Here is a 21,667-nt window from a genome sequence, read left to right as displayed (position 1 = left end):
TTAAGGAAGTGTGACTGGCTCATAAATATGCCTGAGATAATGGTCTCACATGTGGTATAGCTGCGCAACTGTGTTCTTAGGGGACAGAAATCCTGCGACAAGACCACTGGGCACTGCTACCAAACTTCATCCTGTTCTGTCTACCTCTCCGTTCACAGAAGGTGCTGCCAAAGCTGAGTTCACAGCATGCAAACCTCCAACAGCTGCCTGATGTTCTTTTAATCTTTCACATATGCTGCATTCAGCCTCCTCACAGTTACAAAAAATACACATGTCATGGTTTAATAATTTTGTATTTTTTGCTATCAGTATTCCACATCATAACATCATATAAAGCATGAATAATTTTACTGAATCTGCAACTTACAGAAGAAGACTACATCTCCCAGGGAACAACACGATAGGTCACGGGACCTGGACTCTATATTAACTCTGTCGCAGAACAGACTGACGTCTTTCGAGTTCTGGCGTTCAGGGGAGTGTGTGGGAGCCTTCAGCCGTTCGCCTAGATTCACAGTAGGCCTCTCGGTTACGGGACTCATTCTCTCTCCTATTTTGCTTGATTCGTTAGCTCAATTTCAATTATATTGTATTATATTGTGTTATCCTGTATTTCGATATAGTATTTAGTAAATAAGTGTGCCTCCTTAGATCGTTGCCGCTGTTTTCTTTTCCTAATTAATTTTTTTTCCTTTCGGCCTAGGGCCCCTCCGGGGCCTACGGCCCCCTGTCACGGACGCAGGTGGATTTTTAGTTCAAACCGTGACAACACACTACAGCTTTTTTAATCCTGAAGCTTCCCATGAGGTCTCTGTTTTGACTTATGTCCCCCTCTCCAAAGCAAAGGTAACAGGCACTTTGCCACTGCCAGATGTGTTCTAGCAATGGGTGTGAGTTTGAATGACTGGAGTCTTTTACCCTGTTCTTGGTAGCTGGATGGTAAAAGATACAGATCTGTACTGGTGCATGTGGGGAGAGCAATCCGTTTTTCCTTGGGTTGTTTCATTCCTCAACCTTTTGTCTTTTCTGCTAAGAGTTCCTCAGGCAAACTTTCTCTGCTCTGTTTGTTCTGAGCCAACAACAATGAGATCATAGCCTGGCCCCTAAGCACCGCAGTAACGCTGGGATGAATGATCCTGTTTTTGACTGCACAGACCATACTGGTGCACTCTCACTTTGACGCTCCCAGACCGGTCACATGCTCATCGTTCTGACCATCAGTTTTTTTTTGTGGTTGCTTTGAAAAACGTCGGTTTACTACAGATTTAATATGAATAGGAATATAAAGAAGCAGTGTTCCTATTTTGTCTCTCATCCAATAATCTCCTTTGGATATTTTCCAAGCTTCCTTCTTCTCTAGGATTTGGTATTGGTGTTTTTGTCCCTAGAAATCTTTGATTGCTGCCCCTGCATTAATCTGCCTTTAGAGCATCTTCAATTAAAGCTCATCAAAAGTTAATACTTCTTTCTATTAACTCATCCAGTCCAGCCAGGACTGGGATTCTTCAAGCATTTCAGACTAATTTTCCTGGGCTACCACCTTTGTTCTGACTCTGTGTCAGAGTTGTTTTGTCCTTTCGTTTGTCCTCTCGATCTCAGGAAATACTCCCTTGATTTTTCCCCATGTGAGGGTCACCAGCAGCTTGTTGTCTCCTTGCAGCTTACCAATTCCTGACTCATTTAATGATCCAGAGCCTGGTTAATAGAGTGACTCACCAAAATATTTCACATTTCTTTGTATCGGTTGAAAGCACCCTTTTGCATCAGCATGCATTTATACATAAATATGTATGTGCCATCCTGCTAACTTCAGGTTCTATTTACCTGTTCATGTGTCTATCACTGTTCTCGATGGAAATTACATCAATGCCTTTCCTTTACTTTGAAGCAATTTCTAGACAGCTGCTTATCAAAGAATATTAACATTGATGGCAGATCCATCTCCCCATTCCTGCAATCAACAATTCTACCCATTGAAACTGTTTTTATAGACTCGGGACTGATGCAACAAAAAGAGAAAATTGTTATCTGGGAATGTGGTCATACTTCATGTAGCAGAGGGCAGTAGGACCAAGAACATGGGAATAAACAGGCTTGGTATTCTGCTATGCATACAGGGAGATAAATTTAGTTAGCTATCAACAAATTTAGTTAGCTATGAACTTCAGCAAGGCAAAGAGCCTTGCAGGATTCTCCCATAAGCAGATATCCCGAGAGCTGATCCTGACAAAAAGCACTATGTCAGCTGCAGTAGTTTTAAATGGGGAGCTTTTTTCCTTCTGTTTCCCTCTTTACTTTGGCATGTCTTTGCTTTATACCTTCTGAAGTTTATTACATCAGGATTTTTGGACTGGACATTTTCACTGTTGTTGAAGAGCAGAATTACTGTGAACTGTAAGTTACAATTATTTAACAAGTGTTACTTATGCTATCTGGTTTTGGGCATCTACCATAGAGGGCTAAAGTGTTGAGGATCCCTTTTCCTTCACAGAGATTAATCTGCCCTGTTCCATGAAAAAGCCCAGATATCATTCTTGAGATATCATAGGAAAACTGTGCCGAGCCCCCTGGAAAACAACACTGGGATTGAATTTGCATGGGGGAAATGGTACCGTGTTCTTGTCTTTTCTTATGGTCCCTGGAATGGGCAGGCACTAAATCAAGCTCAGCAGCAGAGCTGCTCTGCACACCAGTGCTCAGTGCTGCAGCTGGTATCAGTACAGCCGTCACTGTGCTCTCGCTATAGCAGTCCTTTCATATGATACATGAGATGTTCCTGGCCTGGATTCAAAGGGCAAAGGGGAGAAGGATAACAGTACACACTCTGGCTTTTGAGCATTTTGTTTACTGGAACATCCTTTTAACCATTCAGCAGTGTATGCTGCTGGGTTAAGGGAAAGTCATTAGTGTTGTCCTTGGTAAGTGGATCAAGTAATAGTGCCATATGTTCTGATGCAGTGAAATGCAGACACTGTCTGGAAGCTTTTTCATATGGAAAATCCGAAACCAGGGTTGTATTGGAGTGCTGTGCTTTACTCTGGGGATATGCACCATTGCTTCTTTGCCAGTATCATTAAAGTACCTAAATGTACTAATTGCACCTGTACAAATCAGAGACATAGGAGATCACAGGAAACACTTCCTACTAAAATAAGTATCTTCACTGCTTGAGTTTGTTTTAAAGCAAAGTCTGTATATTCCCTTCCTCGTGGATTCAGAGCTGTGTGCCACCTCTGCTCGTTCTGGGGATTGCTTTATTGTGACTTCATTTCCTCAGCCTCAGATATTCCCTATAGAGCACTGCTGTGCCCCCACAGCCAGCTGCTGAGGCACAGAGCTCACTGGGAGGTGTGAAGCCCTGCCAGCTCTGTGAAGCCATCATCAAGACAGCAAAAATTAAACAAATGGCAAATTAGTAGCATTGGACCCTGGTGTTTTCTTCACAAGAGGCTCAATTCTGTGTTGGCTCACATCTTAATCCACCCCAGCTGACACGCATCAAGCATAAATCAGCAGAGGGCCTGGCCCCTGTACTGCACAAACATTAACTAATTAATCCGCCTTATAGCCATTGCAGGCTGCAAAGGAGTTATTATGGTACTTTTCTTCACAGACTGTGCAACTGAAGCAGAGAGGATAAATGATTAAAGGACACAGATATGATTATGTAAACTTGGGTGCAGAAAGATTCCTGGATATTTCTAGAGCACACTTAACCTGTATTTTTTCTTTTTCTTTCTTTTAAGCAGTCTCAACTGAGCAATAAGCAAGAGGAGCTTAGAGACAAGATCCAGGGCCTATCCTCATCTCCGTCACACTTAGAAATCAAGAGAAATTCCACTTGTTCCTTGAGGACACACAAGGATTTTATTACAGCAGTGTTGAAAACTGGAATCTGGAACATCATATTAACATAAAATGCAAGGGAAAAATACCCAGCTACAAGCAAAGGGCAATGCAGAAAATAGGTTTGTTACAAGCAAATTGGATGTGTTTGTTTTCTTCTCTTTTTTTCTCCTCTGCATTAATGTCATCCAGGCCTCTCCCATATATTCTCAAGGAAATGACTTCGTTATATCAGAGAAATATATTGAAAATGAAATCAGTGGTAGCACCAAATGTGCCCAGACATGACAAGACTTTTAAGTAACAACAGCAGAATTCTATCTCCTTTCCTGTTTGTTCCATGTTAACTTATGGAGATTGGTGCTGACTTTCTGGAATGGCTGCAGCAAGCTGTAAATGATGTATGAAAATGAAATGAAAATTCTCTGCCCAAGCCACTGTGCACAGCAATTGCTGCTGAGCCGAATTAATAGCTATTTGCTCCTGTTTGCTCTGACATAGGACAGAGCCAAAGAATCCAGTAGCAAAGAAATTGTAACACCCATCCACAGGTGTCCTGGACGGGACTCCTGCTGATCCTTCACTTCATTTTCAGATGTGGAGTCCCTTCAGAGAGGTGAGAAGGAGGAGACACAAATGTTTTCAGCCCTTCCTGGAAAAGCCCAATGGGTTCACTCACAGAATCATAAAATATCCCAAGTTGGAAGAGACCTCTAAGGATCATCAAGTCCAACTCCTGGCTCCACACAGGACCACTCAAAAATCAGGCCCTATGTCAAAGAGCTTTGTCCAGATGCTTCTTGAACTCTGGCAAGATTGGTGCCATGACTGCTGTCCCGGGGAGCCTGTTCCAATGCCTGACCACCCAAAGTAACATGTGACACCTACTCAGGCCCTCCTTTTTCTTCCTCTGTTTCCTGTCGTGGTTTACTTACCTCTTCCTCATTTTTATCCATCTGTATCTGTGTTGCAGAATCACCACCCCTGGGCATTAGGGCTGTGCAGGTGAAAGAGGGTAATGGATGTAATTAAGTGAGCACATGTGTGTGGGTACAATTAGCACCTGGTGATTATATGGGTGAGGTGATGGGCGAGGTGATGGGCACGGTGATGAAGGACATTTCTGGTGACCTAGTTACTAAGTGCTCTCTGGTAGTCATGCTACAGTGCAAAACTGCAAACAGTGATTATTAATACCATTAAAAATTCATGCAAGCTCAGGTTCTGCAAATGCTCTGCCATGTGAGTGCCCTCTGTGGAGGTAAAGAGGGCACTACAGCAAGCATGGAAAACCAATGTCCAGGTTAAGAGTGCACTCACTGCAAGGTGCCCCTTGGAGTTTTAGGCTTTGACCCACCCCTGTGCTGAATCCAGCAGCATCCCATCTCAGCATCCCACCCCTCCTGGATGTTCACTGTATAGCTAGCCCTCTGATCCCACCCTTATTCATTTTTGCATGGGTAACATGTGCAAGTGCAACCTAAAAACAACAGAAACAAAAAAATAATACAAATTAAGCAAATGCCTCTTTGCATGATACTCCTTCACAGCCAAGAAGCAAAGGGAGATGGGATTTAATTTAGGCCAGTCCTCTGCTGCATTTCAGATAAAGCATTTTAATCTAGTCGTCGGTTGATAAAAATACCCCTCTCTGATCCTGCAGGCAACTTTTTCTGCCAATTTTCTTTCCAGGGAGGAAGAGAGGAAGAAATATAATTGAAAGAACAGTGCCGCATAGAAAATGACACTGACGGAGTAATGCGCTTTGGAATGGTGCGCTCTGCCGGCTCCTTGTTTTCTACTATTTTTCCCTCTTTTTACTTCAGAAATTTCAAGCTATTGGTAATCATCAGTATGATTAGCTCCTTATTGTTTTTTCTTATTTTTTTTTCTTATTTTTTTTCTCCTTTTCTTTTCTCCCTTGAGTTTCAACCAGGTAGAGGTCTTTTAAACACAGAATGATGTCTCTTTTTGGGAGTCTCATTCCAACTTTCACAGTACAGCTTGTTCTCTTTCACCCCAAGCTGAGATTTTTCAGGGTTAATTTATTCATCTAATTGATATTGCAGTCCGCCGTTATTTTGTGGACTCAAGGCTATGGTAATGACTTCATAAACATGCATGTGTACATGATTTGGAGGCAATATATTCTCTTGAATGAAATATTTCAGAATAGACAGCATGAAAAATAAAAGGGTGGCTGGAGGCGAATCCCAGCAGAGGTGTGAAATGCTGAGTTTTTAGTATGTTTTTCCAAATTAAGGACTCTGTTTAGAAAAGACAGTCTGTGAACATTTGAGTAACCGTAAAACAGCAATAAGACTTTTTGGGGTCCCTTTGCCTCCATGCTGTTCTTTTGAGCCCTTCTCTAGCTTCTTAGTATTGGTGTGTGCATATCCACAGGAAAGCATGGCTGAACTGAATGCAGAAAAGGGATGGGATGAGTTTGATGGACAGCATTCAGAAGATGCATATTAAAAATCTGTGATGCTGTTGCTGAGAGTGAAGGGGGTGGGGTGGAAAGGACAAGTTTCAGGGGCTGGTGAACTAAGCTACACCAGTTTAAACAAAACCCAACACGGTGGCAGATTGGACTTTTTAGCTGATGGGCAATCTGTTACTCTCAAAAGTTAAAGTGATTTTTCATTGTCTCTTTGACAGTTACTAACTCTGATGGTCTGGATGCAATTTCCCCTTTGGGAAGTGCCCAAATGGCACTGCTCCTATAAGAAGGTGTATTTTTCCTGCAGCTGGATGGGGGGCAAAATTTTTGAACTTAGTTGTTTATAATTAGATTTTCAGCTCAATTTGGATTAAAACTCAGCTCAGGTTTTAAGCAGAACCTCAGCCTGAATATGGGAGGCTCAGCTGCACACTGGGGTTTCAGCTGTGCACTGAGTCTCTGCTTCCTTCAAGCTGTAACTCTTCTCTCTTATTCTGCCATGACTTTGGGGCACTGACAAGATATTCCTCATTGCCCCCTTCACTTCCACTTACTGCTGGCAAAATAAGCCAAGTATAACGAATCTTTCCTTTAAAACAAGGAGCTAGAATTGAAAGTTCAGACACCAAGTAGTGACTGCTTTGAAAACAGTGCTGTTTATGGCTGTTGACTGCCTTAGGAAGGGCAGCACCACCCTCCCACTTGCTTGATCCAGAGGCAATAGTGATGTTATCATGGCTTTCAGTTGGTTTTATTTGGTCTGGCAGAAGGTGTGATGTAGTAGTCTCCCACTTTTGCATTTGCTGCCTTGCATACATAACAAGCAGGAGCAGCGTCTGTGCCGTCCCTGCAGACCAGCCATAAGTCTTACTTAACAGGTGCTCAGAAGTACTGGCAGCTTAAAGGTAATATCCGACAGGCACTGCCCTTGGCGTGCAGCACCGTGCCTTCATTCAGACTGCAGTGCCTGTGCTTCTCGCTGCTTCCTGGCCTCATTATTTTTCATTTTGCTCCTGCTAGTTTTGCTAGTATGATCCCATTTGTCAAAACTGCTTTATCGAAACAGGGGAAAGATTGGGTTAGGGGATTGTGGTAACAGTTTCTCGAAGGATGAAGTTACTTCCATAGCACAAGATCACATCAGCAAAGAACTGAAGGTGACTGCAAGCACATTCAGGTGAACACCATTCATTATTTGTACGTACAAACAAGATGAAGCTATTCCTCTTTGCCCTCTTGGGAGGTGCTATTTAAATGAGGAAAAGGCAGATCTTTCTTCAAAGAGTGTACAAGTTAACCAAACATGGCAAGGACAGGAGAAAATAAATATCACCCTGGCTCCTGAGATCAAATGAAGGCTGGAAGATGCTTAATGGTTTGCCTGTGGTGGTGAAAGTAGTTCATAGAAGAGTGGAGATAGGAACTGAACCCAGAAAATGGCAACACCAGCAAACTTGAGCTTTTGCCTATGAACACTGACACCTTGAGAAAAAGTAATAGCTTAAAAAAAATCTTTTTTCCTGACAATATTTTCCTCATTTTGTATCTATTATTCCGCCCTTCCCACCTCCCCCCCCCCCACATACACAGACACAATATCCTTTATTTGCTATTGTTACTGTGTTTAATAGCTCATCTAATGGTTCTCTTTGATAGCAAAATATTTCAAAACACAACTTCCTCACTCCAAAACTTCCTAAGGAGGGCGAATGGATGCAGGGCTCCAGGCTGGATGTGGCTCTCGGCAGCCTGGTCTGGTGGTTGGCAACCCTGCGCACAGCAGGGGGTTGGAACTGGATGGTCATTGTGTTCCTTTTCAACCCAGGCCATTCTATGATTCTGTGATGATTGTATGAATTTCCTGAATGTTCCAGAATTCTTGATCTCAGAACCATGTTCAAGTTAAGAAATGGGAACATGCTGGCATTTTTTACAGGACATTCTTCTAGTGAAGAATGAGGAGCTTTGTTCTTTGTGCAGTATTTTTAAGATTGCTCCTTCCTTCATTATCATATTTTATATAGTTAAAAATAGGAATTATATTCATTGTGTTGGAATATAAGCTTGCAATACACTGTGTAGTTATCAGAAAGACTGTTCTTAATTACCTGCAAAAAAAACATTTATTGTCTGATGTACTCCATGAATATTATCCTTTAATTAGCTGCCTTATTTCAGCTAAATTAAAGAAAGAACATTCACCACGAACACTTCCTTTTTCAAAAAATTATTATTATTAGCACCAACTCTATCCTCTGCAATGAAAAAGAGAAAGCACTTCATTCTTTCACTGAGCTGAGGTGTAAGGTTTTGTTTTCTGATGAGTAAAGAGAACTTTGTTCTTAACTCTCTGCTTTTCTAAGAGCCTCCTGAAGTGGAGCACACGCTGGATTTTTTCCCCATGGTTGTGAAGGCAGCTCCATTTCGAAGAAGGAAGTTCAGTAATTGCTGCCTGACAGACCTCCCTGTCAACTCTCCGGGATATCGGTGCTGTATTGTTTGCTGGGAAAGAGTCTAAAGTCAAGAGAGGGAGGTACTGGAAATAGCATTCAGATGGGCAGGGGATATCTAGTGGGTCAGATGGAAGCACATGAAAGAGTCACGCTGAAGCCGGGTAAGGAACCATTTAACAACTGTGTAATTGTGCCTCTCTTTTGGCTACCAGAGTTTCCCTGGAGCTTTGGTCTGCCAGCCAGCAGTGAGCACGCCTGCTGCTGGTAGATGCAAAGGTTTTTCTGTTGACTTACCTTTGGCTTAGGTGTGAAAACCTTGCCTTGGTAAGGTAATTACTACTGCATAGCAGAGACATGTGTTGCTGATTAGTTTGGGGCTAGATAGGGAGAGATGGTAGATGGTTCTCAGTTGGAAATGAAAATAGGAGGGATGCTTTGTTCTGGGAAAGTGGGTGCTTAGGCTGAGGCTTTTTCCAAACAAAGATTTTGGTACCCAGAGCACAACAGAGGTAAAATTAGGTCCTGTCGGCCAAAACTGTAATGTCAGCCGGCTGCTACCTAACTCTGTGGGTGTCTGGGTTGAGTATCTCTCTTTGACCTCTCAGGTCTCTAAATATCTGGTTCAGTGCTTCTGTGTGCCCTGAGCTGCCCTGCCTCAGTGATAAGTAGGATGAAGTTTAGGTGCTCTAGCAATGCTAAGTGCTGGACAGCAGCTCACATGTATGAGTGAAACACTAAGCCTGTTGAAACTGAATCTCACCCCAGAAGTGACTACATTTTTTTTTTGTTTGTTTGTTTTGTTATTGTCCTCTTTTTTCTTTTTCATTTTGGTTTACAGAGCTTTGCTTTTATATGGCTGTCTTCACTGATGTGGGAGAATGACTTCAGTGTGTCTTAAATTACTGATCTCACTAACTGCCCTCCAAACCAGCAGGGTTTTGCACAGAGCTGTTTCCATAAGCCAGAGTGCCCTTCTGTAACTGATTTACACCTGAAAGGGTGATTGCTTCCTGACTCTGCGCTTAAGTATTTCTAAAGCCCATCAGCATCTCATGCAGTTTCACCACACACCTCTTCCCCCCTGCAAAGCTGGGTTTTCCCCACTTAGGAAAGTTCCTTCAATTAGCTCTGTCTTAAAACACCTCCTCCCTGATAGCAACACAGGCACAGCCTGTAGCTGGAATTGCATGCCAACTCAATAGTCAGGACCAGAATGTCCATCCTTTGGTAGATTTCTTGAACAGTGCATGAGCAAGCACTCACATGGGAGATGCTCCTGCTGAACTTGCCTAGTGCTGTTATGACCCACACCGATACAGTGCCAAAGGAGCTATCATAAAGAAAAGAAACAACGCACTGGAAAGCCAGTTTTCCTCTGTCGGTCCCCAAGCAAATGTGGCTCTGGCAAGGAAAGAAGATAAAAACGAACCCCTGTTTGTGGGTGCACTGTTGTGGAGGTGCTGGTTCTCTATAGGCACTTTATGAGTGATGTGACAGCTTCCCTGACTGAAGTAATTCCGAGTACTGTAACATGAGGTGTCAAGGCAGACGGCAGAAAACATTTCAATCCTTTTCATTAGAACAAAGTGCTATTCTCTCGACGCCTTTCAAATGCATATTGTTTAGCTATTACCTGCTAACCTTGACTACTATATTCCAAGCACAATAACAGTGGGAACTTCATGCTTTTTTGTTTGGTTACTGATCATGGTAAGAGGATTTCTCTTTTGCAGGGTCAGTAAAATATTCTGTTATAAAGGAAGAAAAAAGAAAGAAAGAAAGAAAACTAAAAGGATGTATTTCTGTTACAGTAGCAGTGTCTGAGGTCTCCCCTTGTGTCTCTGATGGTTCCCCAGTATGGATTTTTATCCCAGTGGAGTTTGTACTTCTAGTAACAGAAATCAAAGACTGTAAGTGTATCCTGCCCGGACTGCGCATATTGCTGGTGACAAGTGGTGCTCATGTGACTGCACTGTCAGCTACTGGAAGCCTCAGGCAACGTGCAGTAGGTAAATGGTTAATTAAAACAATCCTTCAAGGATACCTTTAAGGGAACCTCCGTGGGGAGTTATTGATGGAAACCGCTGCTTCGTGTTTTCTCTCATGGCTACATACAGCGCTAGTTGCCTTAACTGCTTTTGACATTTCTTTTCTCTGACCATGAGGCTGCTGAGATGGGAAGATTAAGTTGCTCGTGAAAGAATGAGAGCTGACACAGGTGAAAACCACAGTTAAAGTGGTCTGACGAAGTCTGGGCTCTCTTTTAGAATCAGCCTCGCATCCTAGAGGACAGACACTATCACCTTTCTAAGCCTTTGTCTGCACAAAGGTCCAACTGATTTTTTTCCCCCATTCTCCTGAGCTGTCAATTTCCACATCTCATCTTTTCCTCATCTTTTTTTTTTTTTCCTCTTCCCATCATTTAACTCCCCATTTTTGATCAGCAGCCTTGTTGTGTTCCTCTTAATAAGCAGCAATCCCCATCCTAACCCTTCCTCATGACCTATCTCTTCCCATCCATTCCAGCCTTCTCCCTTGCCCAGCTCCCACTCCCGTTTGTTCCTGCCACAAACTCCAGCTCTGAGATTACCCTCACCCTCTGCCATCTCTTCCTCTCCAGTGCCTTCAGCTTTCCTCTCTGCAGTTTGATTTTCCTTCTTCCTCAGTGCCAGCACCTGACAGAGAAGGAGTTGCTGATTATATGTCTTCATTGTAATTAAACTGGGCCGGAGCCCATTCTCTGGCACAAAGAGCAAGTGGCACAGCCTGGCTCGTGTCCATACAGCTAAACTCTCTTCCTCCCATAACAGGATGGCTTTATCCTTTCTGCCTACTGGGAGCAGCCTTTGGCAAGTGCTGCTCCCTGAACCCTGCCTAGACACAGTCCCTGTGAGTACTCTCTAGGACAAGCCGAAACTGTGCCAGGGAGCATGCTAATAATTAAACACTATAGACTGTGCTACAAGCCTTGGTGCTGCTTAATTTACTCATAGAAATGCAGCTGAAAGAATGAGGGGGAAATGTCCTTGCTTTCAGCCCATGCTACAGCTACGGGGGGTCAGGGAAAAGCTGACTCACACCCATTTTGCTCAGGCAAAGAGGGCAGGCTGTGAAATGTGAGTGTGAGCCTCTTGGGCTGGTTATCTTTCCAGCATAAACTTAGCTAAATATGGGCAAAGTTTTTCAGTCTGGTGTGAGATGCATGTCTTTGATTAAACTTCCACCCCCCAGCTACTGTTGCTGAGCTCCTGCCCCCAAACATGAGCTTCCAAACAAAGGTTTCCTAAGGATTTTTATATCTGAGTGAAAAACAAACATATTTTTTCCTGCCTTTCTCCTCCCCCCCCCCCCCCCCCCAGGTGTGGACTGTAGAATTCATCTGAGAGCTCCTTCAGTCAGCATTTAACAGAATCTGCAGCAGTTGAGAGCAGGGTCATCCTGCATGTAGGCAGTGTAAAGAGCTTCAGCAGTAAGTGATAACACCTCTTTCTGCCACGTGTAGGTGTGGGTATACATGCAGACCTGTGGACTGATGTTTGGTATAGGTCCTTTGACAAATAGTATTTATCTGAGGCCAGACCTCCATCCAAAGAAAGTTTCTAAGCTTCTGGGATGTGATTGGGAATGATGCTTTGAACTGGGATATGGTGATGATGTGTGAAAGGAGGCTCACTGCTGGTCCACTGGCCAGGTAAATGCAAGGTGAGAAACCTGCATAACCAGTGACTGATATACACACCCCCTCCTGTTTTTCTTTAATATCCTGAATGGATTTGGGATGAAAAGTGCATCTACATACTGGTGTGCAACACATCCAGTACCTTTGTATATAGCTTCCCAAATCCTAGCAGCACTACGTATTGAAATGATTAAAGTAGTAAGGTAGGCTTTGGAACTGCTACATACAGCCAACAATGAAACTAATAAAGACTGCATTACTTAATTCTTATGTTATTTCTAAAATAACCATACATATTTTCTGAAGATTATGCTTGTCATTTAAGCATGAAATAATGGGCAACCTGTATCTCTAAATCATTTGTTTAGGTTTTTGTTTTTTTCTTCTTCTTTTTGGATACATAAATCTGTAGATTGGCTCATTGGCTCTCTGAACAAAGAAGTCTTGAAAGCTTTTTGGTCAGTGAGTGTTACCTGGAACTTGTCTTGGACTGAGGTTTCAGATTTGACCCTGCAGACAGTGGTGTGTTCATCATCTCATACTTCATGTAATCACCTCCTTATGCATTTTGCAAGCAAGGATTATTTAAATATGGAGATGGCCATAGTTTGCCACATTATGTTTTGTTCCTAATTCCCCTTACTTCCTAAACTGAAGCTGCTGCTCTGGGATTTTGTCCTTGGGTAGAGGTCCCTGCATAGGAGGTTGTAGTTGATCTCCTCAGCCTCTTGTCTGGTTGTGTGGTCCACAGACATTTGCTGCAATACAGCTGCACACCTTAGCCTGGGCTGGAGGCTTTCCTCGGTCATCCTGGTGAGTGCAAGAAAGCTTGCTTCTCCGGTTTCCTTTTTGTCCTCCAATCAAAATCCTATTGTCTTAGTGTGAAGTCAAAGCAGATGTTCAAATTACTTGTGTATTAGTACACAGTAAGCCTATCCAAGGCAATGGAAAAATCCTGGATGGCCCTATCTCGTGTTAAAGGCATAAGTAATTGAGCCTTTGTGCACTGTATGGGAACAGAAAAGGCTGTCTCACAGGGGAGATTGGCAGCAGAAGTCCATTAACGTGCAGATAAAGGAAGAGCATTATCTCCTGATGTTGTTCAAGTCTTTGGCAAACTTGTCTTTGACTCCAGCAGAGATGGAAGCTGAGCTGAGATGTTTGCCTTTTTATGGATAGATTTTTCATTGCAGCTCAGAGATAAAGATTTTCTTTTGGAGAAGGAAGGCAGTGACTGTCAAGACAGAAAATGGCTGAGACCAGCAAATGCATTGGCAGATCTGAGTGCTGTGGGACCCATACCTAAAAGCAAGAAGAGATTTTCAAGCAGGGAAAACGAATAGTACAGAGCAATGGGAGTGAAAGCTAGACCACTTGAGCAGAGCTCGTTGGTGTTAGGAGTGGTCTACAGGGCTCAGCATAGTGCAGAGAGCACCCAGATCTCAATGTCTAAACTCTTCTTGATGTGTCATTTATGTGGCTCAGCAGGCTCATAGTGGAAAGGTTATCAAAAGAGTGCCAGCCTCTGTGAGAGAGGATGAAAACAGCAGAATCTATAAACAAATATAGACTCAACTGCAGTCTAAAACTTGTGTAAATAAATCTAATGCCCGCTGTTGATTTGCTGCCCTTCACATCTTTCCAAGTTCCCCACACGAATTCTACATTTGCATCTGAGAGGCTGTGTTTTCTTCAGCCTATGAACTGCTGTGGGCTTTGCAGCTTTGCAGTTTTTGGCACAAATGTTCTCACTTTTCTTTTTCCTCCTGCCCTGTGTAGGTGGATGCCCTGTGGAGAGGGACAGCAAGGTAAATAGAGCCGACCAGAAGATGTTCAGGGCAGCTTTCCACTGGGGAAATCAAGGCCTTGTGCTGAAAGCCAGGTGTCCTTGGCCAGACCCCATTTCAGCTCACTCTGCCCTCATCCACACTCAGGAGGGATTTAAACCTTTCCAGTGCAAGCCTGGAGTAATAGCTGAAAAAGCTTTTGGATTTTTATGGATTTTGGCTCAGAACAGGCTTCTTTCCACTCCACAAGAGAAATGCACTGATAGCCTGATTTATGCACCCTCATTTTTTGGTAGGGTTTCACGAACAGTTTCACAAGGGAGTTCTGGCCTCCCTGCCTGGCTGATGTGTACAGCCGTGGGCCATACTGCAGATGACAAAAGGTGTGATGACAGGAATGACTCTGTGTTTCTCTCCCTCTTGCTCTTCCTTCCTCCCAGCTTCTCCCAGCTAGGCAGTGCTTCTAGTGCTGGCATGGGAGCTGATGTAGATCTTCTGTGTAGAGCTTTTACTGACTGAGTATTGGTCTTTAATTTTAGCAAAGTACGTCAGTCGCAAGAGGATCTGATAGGCATTGGAGTTAACACAAGGTTAGGACCACAGTGGGTGAAGGTGGAGAGTGTGCATGGAGGAATAGTTCTAACATCTCATGTGACTGTGATGTCCCCAAGACCTCTGTCCAACACATAAACAAAGGAAGAGAGTGAAAAAAATGCAGCATTTTCTCTTTCTTCTCCTTTTCAAGTACTTTTCTCAAGTGTTTGCCAAGAACTGGGGTCTATGTGTTCATGTAAATAACCATCATGCAGCACCGCTGTTAGAAAGCCTTTAATACAGTTCTTAATCTTACTAGCTTCCTTGTGTAAGCTTTGCTTGTACTGGTGAATCTGCTGTCTGCTGTGCCCTGCTGAAAGGCTTTGAGAGATATTTATTGCCTGTGCGGTTATTTCTACCTGAGGGAGATGCTATTCCCATGGGAGCACCATGGAAGCGTGACGAACTGTGTACCTATTGCCTGGCATTGCTGATCCTCCTGGTACTGCTGGCTTGAAGCCCCTCTCTGTGCAAAGGATTGTTGGGCCATAATCTATCAGGTCTCAGAAGTAATTTGTGAAGTGATCTAATTAAGGGATGGGACTGTTGTGTAGGAAAGGGCTTTGCTGTGGCAGAGAACACTTTATCTTGGATATACTCGTGCAGCCAGTCCCAGCTAATCAAGTGGAAATCCCCATTGGTTTTTAATTATTTGTCTGCCAAATTCAGCATTTTAAAGAAGGCACAAACTGAAATAGTTTTCTGAAGTGTTATTTCTCTTCTAAACAAGGATTGCCTCAGCCTGGGACATGGTGGGTTGAACTGTATGGTGGCAACAGCATCAACTGTCCCAGACTGGGCAAGAAGTAAACTAGATCCAGGGTCCAGGCACAGAGCCCAACCACAGGAACAAACTGAGCTGTAGTGAGAGCTGGAGGCAAGGCCAAACATAGGCCCAAAGTCTATTTAGGAGACATGGCCAAAGATAGGATAGTAGATGATAAGGTAGTGCTATGCCTAGACCAGCCAAGAATTTGCCATTGCTTCTTTATTAATCAAGATGCTGTGTAAATTCAACACATCCATGTACTTCCATGTCTCTGCTTTATATCCAGAAAGTTTAGATTCTAAATGTCAGGAAAACAATTCGAACTGAGAAGAACAGTGCTGTATAGTCCCTGAAAATCAGTTGTGATAAAAATATTCATTACTTTCAGTGAAATGTTGCTCAGATTGTCTTATTTTCAGATGGAATTTCATGGGGCTTTTTGAATCTCTCTGACCTAATTTAGAATAATCAATAACTACACTAGAAGTAGTGGCTTTTGAAATTTATAGACTTTATAGATCGTAATGTGTTTTATGGTTTTTTTGTTTTTTTGTTTTTTTTTTTTTGATGAATGGTGTTATAAGAACAAATTTGCTGTCTGTCCAGAGGTGAACTGTTTTGAGTATTCTCCAATATTTATGAGAGAAAAGCTGATCTTTTTGTTACCACAGGTCTTTTCCTAAGAACTCAGACTTGTCCAGTGTAAGAGGTCAAATTGTGGTCTGATTTCTCCATGGTCCTGAGTAGAGCCAAGAGTTGGGCTCAATGATCCTTATGGGTCCCTTCCAACTTGGAGTATTCTGTGATTCTATGAAACTATCTCAAGACCGAATCATGTACATTTTGTTTATACAGTGTCATCCTCGTGATGTATTTTCTTATGATTGTTGTCTGGTGTTCAGAAGAATGTATGCCCTGTAGAATTTGAGGTTGCTGTTGGGTGCAGCGAGATCAGAATCAAAAAGCAGCTGTGCAGAAAGCTCAGCAGATTACCATTAATACAGGTGGCTTTCTCTCTTTTGCAAAGCACTTAAAAGGCCAGCTTCGTAAAAGCAAGGCATGGTTATTACTGTTTATTCCTGTGTTATTATCTCTCTTCCACACCACTGATCTTGTTTCATTTATCAGTCAAATTTTACATTGTTAATGGAGAATAAAATTCAAGGCTTAATTTCAGAAGAACGAAGCCTCTGCTCTTAGCACGACCATTAGATTATTCCTCTAATTGTCTCATTCACCTTTCTCCTTTGCATTGTACATCATCTCTTCTGGTGTGGTAAGGCAAGAACTTTCCTCATAAATGCATGTTTTTTGTTTCTGAAGGGACAAAATGACCTCAGAATGGACGTACTGTCATCTTTCTAGCTTCTGTGAGTGCTGTGAGAAAGGCTAACTCCTGGAGCCAGCACTAGGGAGGGATGGAGCACCATTGGTACAAGGCACATAAGGAACTTGGCTGCAAATCCAAAAGGACCTGAGAGTAGAAAGTAGGACAGTCCAGTGTGTGCAAACTGTGGGCTCCAAGGAGAATCATGTGAGTTAATTACTGAGAAGCTTTGGGCTTTGCCTTCTGACTCTGGGCCCTTCTGACCATCACTTCCTTGCCTTCCCTCTTGTCTTGCAGACACCTGCCCATGTTGACTTCCTTGTCCCCACACCTCCCTCAGCTTTGACCTGCAGCTTTTCAACTGCAACTCTTCTGCTTTGCTGGGGTTTACAGAGAATTAACTTGCTTACTCCCCACTTCCTCAACTCTTCATTGCACAGACTTCCCATGCAGACAAGGCAGAGATCTGTGGAAGACATCCTTGGAGATGTCAGCCTGAAAAGCAAACTGGATTTTGGAAGAAAGAATAAAAAAGGAAAATTTAAGTAGTTATATCCTCTACAGTGCTGTGCAGATTCCCTGTTGACTTTGGGAGTTCAGGCTTAAGAAATCAGGTTGTTTAACCAGATGTCAAGGATGGACGGATGACTTCGAATGTCTTAATACTGCAGTGCCTAAAATGGCTGTAAAAGGGAATAGGAGAGATTAGATATAGCACTGAATGGAAATCAAACAGGTTTGACATGTCTTTGGGCACCTGACATGGGAGCAGCTGAAACCTCTAATTACTTGGAATTTTGGCTTCACTTGGGGAGCTGAGCACCAGGCTTTCATTTAAAATAAAGGAGAGTTAAATATGCAGTATTTCAACTGTATTTATATTAAAAAAGAAAAATTCCATCTGCTTTTTTGTTTTGAACACAGAGAAACTTCAAAGACTTCCTCACTGTTTATTTTTATAAATGGAGTTATAAAAACATACATACAACTGTACAAATACACAGTATTGAACAACAGAAGGGTGTGTGTATGTGTACATATACACTCACACTAAATTATAGATTCATGATGGATCCAAAACTGCTTATTTATGTAAACAAGCCCTGAGTGCAGGGCATGATCCCTCAGAAAGTAACGCCCTGATAAGAAATTGCACTTTTGGATGAGCAGGTCGGGGAGCTGCACGTTGGGAAGGACAGAAAAGGTCACCTCCTGCTGGATGCACAGTGTTGGAACATCCCTGGTCTTACTGTGGCTGCAGCTCTGGTCCTGCAAACCTCACTATTTGAATCTGACGACAGCAGCTTTCCACTTCCAAGTGCCATATCAGTCCCTGGCACACTGTGTGCCTTGGCTGAATCCCTCAGTGCCCTGGTGGCTGCATGCGAAGCTGTGCAAAGCCTGGCTGAGCACAGCAGTGGCTGCACCTTGTTCCTCTTGTGTGCAGGATGAACCAAAGCAAATCCTAAGTCGTCGCATTGCATTTGGAGTAGTGACAACTCTTCAACACATGGAAAGGGGCCAGCTACCAGACCAGCTCAGTTTTCCTTGTTTAATCTCTTAAGCACATTTTCAGGCTTAACTGCTTGAGTGGCAGAACCCCCATCAGCAATTTAAAAAAGCAATTATTGTGAACCTGTTCAGAAAATACTTTTATCTGTGAGATCCTGCCCAGCTACCGCATAATGGAAACGGTATGAATCACCCTGAAATATTAATTGATAAGATTTATGACCTTAAAAACATTATGAAGAGCAGAATATAAGACATGCGCAGTTTGGCTCTGGCCAGGGGGGACACAGCATTTTAATGAAAGAGTGTTAATTATCACAAAAAATGGTGGAAAATTATTTAGCGGAGAAGAAAAGTTCCGCGTGTGATCAGTCACGCATTGTGCCTTTCGTGTAACACAAAAGGAAACACACCAGAGAGGTTATAGCTCTGCAAATCCCTACTGGAAAAGCTGCACTTGCAGAGTATTTTTCAGAGCTCTCTGCTCTTCTGAGCCTCCATTGCAGAGGCGTGCTCTGCTTCCTCTCATCTTCCTGCTGCTAGCTGCTCAGTTTTCATAAGAACGAGCTATTGTCTGTAGTTATTGAATGACATTTTGAAGAATTTCCATCTGTATTTTATTGTGCACGCCGTGAAACTTCCACCACCCTCCACCGGTTATCGCGGTGTTGGAGATTAAAGAGAGCCACTGGCTCGCCTAATTCACCGCCTCGCTCCTGCTCAAGCTTGTCCTATTTTCAGAAGTGTTTACCTGATTAGCACATGCAATTACTGATGTGTGCATAAGGCTCAGCTTGGGTTTTGAATGTTCCCTGAACCTTTCCTTCTAGATCAAAGCTCCCACGTCCTCCCGCGCTCCATCAGCCTCCCGCTGCAGTCAGTGCGACTTTGGCTGTTAACTTTGGCCCGCAAGCACATTCCTGCAGCGCAGGATTAGGTGTGGGCTCCAGCACCACGACCTTTGTTAGACACAGCATCTGAGCCGCCGTGTTTTTACATTATCAGTCAGTGGTGAATTCCTCACCAATTTTTTTTAATGACTTTTGCAGAGAGCGGTCAGATGCTATTAAAGTTTTACCGAATTAAATTGAAGAAACTAATTTTGCTCTTAGTATTTTATTTCAGTGTGTAACTTGATTTTTAAGAAGCACTTTGTACAGCGTGGCCATTTGCATTTGCTTTATAAGCATAACATAAAGGTTTCCCCGGAGTCATGGATAAATTGCCTTCTACGTCCCCATCCTAATTAACACCATGTATGTTGCCTAACTCCTTATAATTCACCCCCGTGCACGGTATATAGAACATGATTGGAAAAATAATTTGAAGCAATGAGAAAAAAACACCTTTTGTCATACGTAGGATACAGCCAAGTACATTCCCAATCAAATTAGATTAAAAAAGAAAGGACAGTGGCACTGAGACATCCGGCATTGAAAATAGACACCAAAGGCTTAATTAATATGTGTGGCTGTGTTTTTAAAGGAGACTGCAGCAAAGGACAGGCACAAAACCCTTCTTGCTGAACAGCATGGGGACCTGGCTGTGCTTCTGTGACCAGGTTGGGGCTGCCCCAGTCCTGGTTAGAGTTCCCAACCCTACTGGTCATTCTGCAGCCCCAATATTTGCGGGGCTGGTGTCTGCCATGGGGACACAGCCTGATGAGCTGCTGTATCTGAGTGAGCCCACATCTTGCCTTGCAGCGGGGGGGGGCAAGTCTCTGAACGTTTCTGACTAGATTGTAAGTGCTGTCTGAGAAGGCTATGGGGGTTTCTCATTCTTATTCCTTTTTTTTCCCTCCTTTTTCCCCATGGAGCCTGGAAGACTAATGCAATTTGGAGAGAGAGCAAGTGTCAGCGGGCTCAGTTCTTTAGTGCACCAGCACTGGGACCAAACTCCAACCAAAGAGGTTAACCCCTTACCCCCTGCTCATTCACACAGGTTAATCAGATCACATGCGTGTGATCCAGAACATTGCTGCAGGCATGGGACTGGGTTCTGCACCCCGCATCAGTTACACATGGAGGAAGGCAAAGAGTGGAAGCAGCCCACAGCCACTCGGCAGCAGCACTTGTCACATAAGCCAAAGCAGCTGTCACATCATCTGGGATCTGACCCACCCCTGGAGGTGTCCAAGGCCAGGTTGGATGGGGATCTGAGCAGTCTGATCTGGTGCCTGATGTAGTGGTTGGCAACCCTACCCATGGCAGGGGGGTGGAACTGAATGATCTTTGAGGTCCTTTCCAACCCAAGCCAGCCTATGATTCTATGATACTTCACCCTTGTGCTCCTTTCAAGCAATATGGGCACCAACACTCCATCTTCTCCATGGTGGCCAGCCAAGTTGGGACCCCATGAGCCTTCAGACTCTTCCTACTGCTGGGTTCTCCTCTGCAAGGATTGTCACCAGGGGCTTTTAAAGTCATGTTGCCAGAGAAAGAAAAGGGAAAAATATAAATATACGGTCATTCTTTCTACCCTTGCACTTAAAAAATAAACATTGCCGTTTGATGCTTTAGAGAAGTTGTGGTGTCATTTCCTGAAGGAGAAAGAGAGGGCAAGAGGGCTGAGAAGAAAGGCAAGTGGGAAAACAAATGCTTTTGATTTAAAATAAAATAAATAAATGTATGTGTTTATATTGTCCAGGAAGAGGAAGAAAGAAAGAAAGAAAACTGTCCAACCTTTTCAGAAACCACTGATTTTCCATTGTAAAGAAAGAATTAAAAAAACAAACAGAAGTTCCTTGCTTGCTGATTGACTTGGGTAAGTAAACGCAATACAGATTTTCATCCCTGTGTCATTTGGTAACAGCCAACCCTCTGTCCTTGTGTAGGTGTTGGGAGAACAGGGTTCACCCTGAGCCCCTCCAGCCCAGAGTGGGGACCAGTACACAACTCTTTGCCCTGAGTGAGAGCTGGGGCTCCATGTCCCAGCATCACCCATATGTGTGTCTTCATCCTTCCACTGACACTGAAGCAGGGCCTGGCTTGGCCCTACCTGGGGAACAGGATGCACCCGCATGTTCAAATGGGTGGGATTGCTCCACACTAATCCTTGTGTGGAACAGGTCTCCCAGAGATGTGGGAGATTGTGGATGCCCCATCCCTGGAGGCATTCAAGGCCAGGCTGGATGTGGCTCTGGGCAGCCTGTTGTGGTGGTTGGCAACCCTGCACATAGCAGGGGGGTTGAAACTGGATGATCATTGTGGTCCTTTTCAACCTAGGCCATTCTGGCTGTGAGGATTCTATGTACCAGA

The 21,667-nt window shown here is 43.5% G+C and overlaps 1 long non-coding RNA gene across 3 annotated transcripts in view; it reads left to right on the top strand.

Moving 5' to 3' along the window:
• Positions 1-21,667, top strand: part of LOC107315377 (uncharacterized) — a 77,492-nt gene that overhangs the window by 19,962 nt on the left and 35,863 nt on the right. The window contains exons 2-3 of one of the 3 annotated variants that reach the window (XR_014946164.1): positions 3,747-17,105; positions 17,196-21,173. This is a non-coding gene — a long non-coding RNA (uncharacterized LOC107315377). Of the gene's footprint in view, positions 1-3,746; positions 21,174-21,667 lie in introns of all 3 variants that reach the window. The other 2 variants (XR_014946163.1, XR_014946162.1) reach the window with 2 other exon arrangements.

The sequence above is a fragment of the Coturnix japonica genome, chromosome 5 (genome assembly GCF_054131305.1).
Source record: "Coturnix japonica strain WE chromosome 5, WE-NBRP24, whole genome shotgun sequence".
Taxonomy (NCBI): domain Eukaryota; kingdom Metazoa; phylum Chordata; class Aves; order Galliformes; family Phasianidae; genus Coturnix; species Coturnix japonica.
Note: the sequence above shows the minus strand (reverse complement) of the source record. Positions and strands in the feature narration are given on the sequence as shown.